Here is a 6,441-nt window from a genome sequence, read left to right on the forward strand (position 1 = left end):
ACTTCCACTTGTGTTACTCAATAACTACATGTTATATGAAGAGCAATATCATAAATCACATTGCTCAGAAATTACTTATCCTCATGGATTATAGAAAGTTGAGGAAATAATTTGCAAACAAACTACTGTTATAATCCAACAGATTATACACAATCTCATGTTCATGTCAATGAAATTGGTATGAGACATCCTTCATATTTGCAAAGTTCAGGGGGAGTAATCTCCCAAACTATAACCTATTAACAATCATCAGATTGCATATATAGTATTCTTTTTCCCTTGATGAGTTTTCCCTATTGGTTTCTCATAAAAGGTTTTTAACGAGACAATATAAACATAAGTGTCTTTATATGCCATATCATTTTCTCCTTATATTTTTTTTCATTGGGTTTTAAAGGAGTTTTCAATGGCATGTACGATTGCATTCTTTTCCCTTATGAGTTTTCTCTCAGAGTTTCTCATAATGGTTTTTAGTGAGGCAATATCTTTTCAAAGATCATATGTCATACTTTTTATTTTCCCTATCAGGGTTTTTAAAGGAAGTACTCAAGACATATTAATTGTTCTCTAAACTTATCAATGAGTTTTCTTCTTCTTCAAAGGTTTTTCTCATATGAGTTATCAAGAGACAATAATCATCATATGTTGCATCATTTTCTTCTTATTTTTTCCACTGGGTTTAAAGGAGTTTTAGCAACATATCTACTCTATTCTCCTCATATTTTTCCCACGGGGTTTTTGAGGGAGACTCTCAAGATTATCTAAGATTTCTCAAGATGGAAGATCTATATATGCAAGAAGCTTTCAACAATGAAGCATTCAAGGAACGGTGTTGTACAAGGGGGAGTGTTAGAAATTAATTAGGAAAGGGTGTCCAACCCCGAAAAGTCATGTCTATTCTATCTCTCTATTGCCAACAGGCACCTGTTGTGAAGGGATGCCTCCGAACAGGCACCTCTTCTTCACACCTCTTCCAAATGTATATAAACTTGAGAATCAATAGAAATCAGGACTGATCGTCCATTACTTTCATTCAATCTCGTTTTACTCTAACAGAGTTCTCTGTCGCTTCCAAATTCGGGGAAACACGCCCACCCAGCCGCCTTGTCCATTCCCCTCTCACCCCCACATCCCAAAGTAAATAGAGGCAGAGAAATCCCTAGGCCATCGGGGTCCGCGGCCGGCGAGGACCCGACCACCGCGACGAATCAAGGGGCGAAGCGCGCGTAGACAAGCTCGAGCACCATGCGGAGGCGAACCCCGCAGATCGAATCTTGAGGCGCTTGTGCGGCCAGAGAAGGGGAGGGAGAATGGGCTGGGCGACCGCCGGTGACACGAAGGACGATGAGGAGACGACGAGATACGTCTCGAGGGGAGAGAAGGTAAATCATGCGCGCCCTAACCTCTACCATTACATCTCGCGAACGGGGACAGGGGGTTTCGCCTACGCGGCGGCGTCATCTACGTCGACGAGAAGGGGGAGGAGGACAGGATGGCGGAGGAGAGTCAATAGAGGAGTTAGATGTGTCGCAGGGAGAGGAAGCCGGCGTTCTACGGTGCTAATCCCACATGAAGCACCAGGAAACTGAGAAATCTCAGGCACGGCTTCCTTTTCGGGCGCATTTTGATAGTGCATCTACATTCCCATCGAGTTTTAACAGCATGTGTCTCTAGCATCCACGGGTGGGTAAGAGTTTCTGCGTTTCTAGTTGTAGATTTTTTTTGTTCACAGGGAGGTGGGAATTCTTTTCCAACTTTTTTGGCATTTTTTCATGCAGCGTTTGCTTATCCAGTAGACTTACAATACTTGTCCACCAGGCAAGTTTTTATAGCACTGGAGGGGGCAAGTTTTTGATTGAGAATTTTTTCTGTTACAACTTGTTGTGATTTATAGGCAAGTTTTCTCACGGACAAACACTAGCAACTGTAAATTGTATATTTTCTCAGACAAACACTATAAACTGTACTGTAAGATGTGAGCACACCAATCAAGTTTTGCAGCAGTACAGTAGGCAAGTTTTCTGATGTTCAACCTCCAAGTAATGTATAGGTAAGTTTTTCAGTGACTTTTTGTGGGCAAGGCTTTACTGATCTGTAGGCAACATTTCTGTGTCTTTTAGGCAAGGGATCAGTGATTTTACAGGCAAGTTCACAATGATCTATGGACATACGTTTTTTTCTTAATTTTCCTAGATGAACTCACCAAAGTTTCTGCGCTCATATCCCACAGTAATCCTGAATTGACTTGGCCAATGGTCCTAGATTGCTCGAGGAATCCACAAGTGACCAAAGTTTGTGTTTACACTTTTAGAAACGACATTGAATCAATTGAAAATGTGATAGGATGACTTTTAGTCTGGAAAAATAACTGAATTTCTAGCTCACTGACGCAGAAGATTTTTTGCAATGTCAAAAAGTACAGTAGTACACCCCCGGTCACAGTATAAGGGCAAGGGCACCCCCATCCCATATTTTTTTCATTTTCACTTTTTTGATTCTTTTTATTTTTTGAGTCTATACAATTGTTGACAGTAAGGAAAATATGTTTTTTTCTCACATGCTCACACACACACATAGTAAACATCAAGTCACATTTCACATCGAATGGGACCCTCCTATGTGCTTAATCGCCTCACATTTCACATCGAGTCGCCCAAAAAATCCATACACTAAGTAGCCAGAACCCATGAACTTAGTCGCCTACTCCACCACACTCAAAGTTGCCCACCATCCATATACTAAGGGCATGTTTGGTTTGCATCCTCATCATCTCTTGCCTGCTCTAGAGTTGTGCCTGGGTTTGAAGTATGGTTGTTTGGTTGATGCCCTGTGCAAAAGTGAGCTTGTCTGGCCCGGGACTCCTTGTGTTGTGATTAGCCTGGGCTGGTCATTGTAATTACCTGAGCCAGGTCACTGGATTCGGGCGTCAGGGCGTGCTGCCACGACCTAAGAGCAACCTGGATGGGATGTTTGAATAAACAATAGCCTCATTAGATGTAATGTTGATGCTCTACTAGGCCATGAACCAAACCAGATGCATCATCGCCATATTGGCTTGGCCAAGCAGGAAAAATCCAACTTAGAAGTCCAGACCTAGCAGGGCTGAACTTCCAGGCATGAGGACGAAGTCACAAACCAAACTGGCCCTAACTCACCTCACTAGTTCAATCTAGTTGGCCCAAAACCAGGGCACTTAGTTGCCCGGAGGATGGGGGAACAAACACCTATGTGCTTAATAGCCTCCTATTTCTCATCGAGACGGACAAAAAAGCAAAGAATTAAACCGCCTAATCCTGTACACCAAGTCACCGGAACCCATGAACTTAGTCGCCTACTCCACCGCACTCCTAGTCGTCCACCCTCCATATACTAACTCACCTCACTAGTCCCATCTAGTCGGCCAAAACCAGCGCTTAATCGCCTTCAATTTCTCATCGAGTCGCCTAAAAAAAGCAAACATTTAAATCGCATAATCCAGCACAGCAAATCACCGAAACCCATGAACTTAGTCGCCTAATTCACCACACTCGAAGTCCTCCACCCTCCAGATACTAACTCACCTCACTAATCCCATCTAGTCGCCCAAAACCAGCACTTAACCGCCTTCAATTTCTCATCGAGCCGCCCAAAAAAAGCAAACAATTAAATCGTATAATCCGCACAACAAATCACCAAAACCCATGAACTTAGTCGCCTAATCCACCACACTCGAAGTCGTCCACCCTCCATATACTGACTCACCTCAGTAGTCCCATTTAGTCGCCCAAAACCAGCGCTTAATCGCCTTCAATTTCTCATCAAGTCGCCCAAAAAAAGCAAACAATTAAATAGCCTAATCCGGCACAACAAATCACCGAAACCCATGAACTTAGTTGCCTAATCCACCACACTCGAAGTCATCCACCCTCCATATACTATCTCACCTCACTAGTCCCATCTAGTCGCCCAAAACCAATGCTTAATCGGCTCCCATTTCTCATCAAGTGACCCCAAAAAAGCAAACAACTAAATCGCCTAATCCAGTACACCAAGTCGCCGAAACCCATAAACTTAGTCGCCCGCTCCACAAAACTCGATACGAACTCACCTCACTAGTCCCATCTAGTCGCTCAAAACCAACGCTTAATCGCCTCCCATTTCTCATCGAGTCACCCGAAAAAAAGCAAACAATTAAATCGCCAAATCCGGGACACCAAGTCGCCGAAACCCATGAATTTAGTCGCCTACTCCATGACACTCGAAGTCGCCCACCCTTCATATACTAACTCGCCTCACTAGTCCCATCTAGTCGCCTAAAACCAGCGCTTAATTGCCTTCAATTTCTCATTGAGTCACCCAAAAAAGTCAAACAATTAAATCGCCTAATCCGGCACAACAAATCACCGAAACCCATGAACTTAGTTGCCTAATCCACCACACTCGAAGTCGTCCACCCTCCATATACTAACTCACCTCACCAGTCCCATCTAGTCGTGCAAAACCAATGCTTAATCGCGTCCCATTTCTCACCAAGTGACCCCAAAAAATCAAACAACTAAATCGCCTAATCCTGTACACCAAGTCGCTGAAACCCATGAACTTAGTCGCCTGCTCCACAACACTCGAAATCGTCCACCCTCCATATACTAACTCACCTCACTAGTCCCATCTAGTCGCTCAAAACCAATGCTTAATCTCCTCCCATTTCTCATCGAGTCACCCAAAAAAGCAAACAATTAAATCGCCAAATCCGGTACACCAAGTCGCCAAAACCCATGAATTTAGTCGCCTACTCCACGACACTCGAAGTCGTCCACCCTCCATATACTAACTCACCTCACTAGTCCCATCTAGTCGCCCAAAACCAATGCTTAATCGCCTCCCTATTCTCACCAAGTGACCCCAAAAAAGCAAACAACTAAATTGCCTAATCCGGTACACCAAGTCGCCGAAACCCATGAACTTAGTCGCCTGCTCCACAACTCTCGAAGTCGTCCACCCTCCATATACTAACTCACCTCACTAGTCCCATCTAGTCGCTCAAAACCAACGCTTAATCGCCTCCCATTTCTCATCGAGTCACCCAAAAAAAGCAAACAATTAAATCGCCAAATCCGGTACACCAAGTCGCCGAAACCCATGAACTTAGTCGCCTGCTCCACAACACTCAAAGTCGTCCACCCTCCATATACTAACTCGCTTCACTAGTCTGATCTAGTCGCTCAAAACCAATGCTTAATCGCCTCCCATTTCTCATCGAGTCACCCAAAAAAAGCAAACAATTAAATCGCCAAATCCGGTACACCAAGTCGCCGAAACCCATGAATTTAGTCGACTACTCCACGACACTCGAAGTCGCCCACCCTTCATATACTAACTCGCCTCACTAGTCCCATCTAGTCGCCCAATAGCAATAGCCTTCGCAACACGAAAATACCACATCGTGGACATGTTGGACAGGAGCAGATAGCAAATCTGCGACTTGGCCAATCCCTGGATAGAAATAGGCATTTTGCCATGTGGGACCTGTGTACAGTGTAGCGGGCCTCCATCACAATAATCAATGTCACCAGGGAGTTTATTGAGATCAAGCTCATCCATCTCCACATTCTTTAGAAGGTAGAAAGGAAATTCCGTGAAAGCGAAATCATGTTAAAAGGAAACACCCAAACATCTTTTTCTTTATGCACTCAAAAATGCCGACATGTTTTTATATTTTTTTGTCCCCTACCAGCATGCCCTTTACACATTTTTGGAACTATGTAATGATCAGGCAACATGTACTACTCAACGATGACCAAAGTAGGTGATACTCGTTTCAATTGCAGCACACAACACTCTTTACCATTTTTTTCTTGTAGGCATCTTATGAAGGGGTTTCTGGCAGGCAAAGCAGCCAAAATACTGCATTTCTTAATTGGAACTTCAACATTTTTTGAGTTCAGCATTATGTTGGCTTTTAATCCAGCATTCCATTTACATAGCAGGCAACAACTCTGTAAAACTGTAATGTAAACATGTGACCATAGCAGGCAAAGCATTTACAACACTAGATTTTATGCAAGTTATCTTTTAAACAACTTGCAGTTTTTATAGGCAAGATTGTGCTGCTGCGGTAGGCAAGTTTGTCGGTTTGTTATACGCAGATTATTAGCAGTTTTTATACAGCCAAATAACTATGCCTTTTCTCTTTTGTTGTTGTTTGCAGAAGTCAAGTGCAAGAGAATAGGCAGTATACAATCTCAAGACAGCATCTTCTCTATCATCCAATATCTACAGAGGTGAGAGGAGAGGCAAGAACAGGGAAGGCCAGATTTTGTGCAAGATTCAAATCGAGTTTCGCACATGGTACAAGAGGCATGTTTGCAACCTTTTTTGCAGCTACTCCCTCCGTTTCTAAATATAAGACTTTTTAGAGATTGCACTATAAACTACATACGGATGTACATAGACATATTTTAG

General features: G+C 43.2%; 1 long non-coding RNA gene across 1 annotated transcript; it reads right to left on the reverse strand.

Annotated features, from left to right (window-relative positions):
• Positions 1 to 3,637: 3,637 nt before the first annotated feature.
• On the reverse strand, positions 3,638 to 6,181 carry LOC123425260. Its single transcript, XR_006621806.1, has 2 exons — positions 4,998 to 6,181; positions 3,638 to 4,087 (listed from the first exon to the last, which is right to left on the reverse strand). It is a non-coding gene; the product is annotated as an uncharacterized LOC123425260 (long non-coding RNA).
• Positions 6,182 to 6,441: the final 260 nt, after the last annotated feature.

Source organism: Hordeum vulgare, chromosome 2H (genome assembly GCF_904849725.1).
Source record: "Hordeum vulgare subsp. vulgare chromosome 2H, MorexV3_pseudomolecules_assembly, whole genome shotgun sequence".
Taxonomy (NCBI): Eukaryota; Viridiplantae; Streptophyta; class Magnoliopsida; order Poales; family Poaceae; genus Hordeum; species Hordeum vulgare.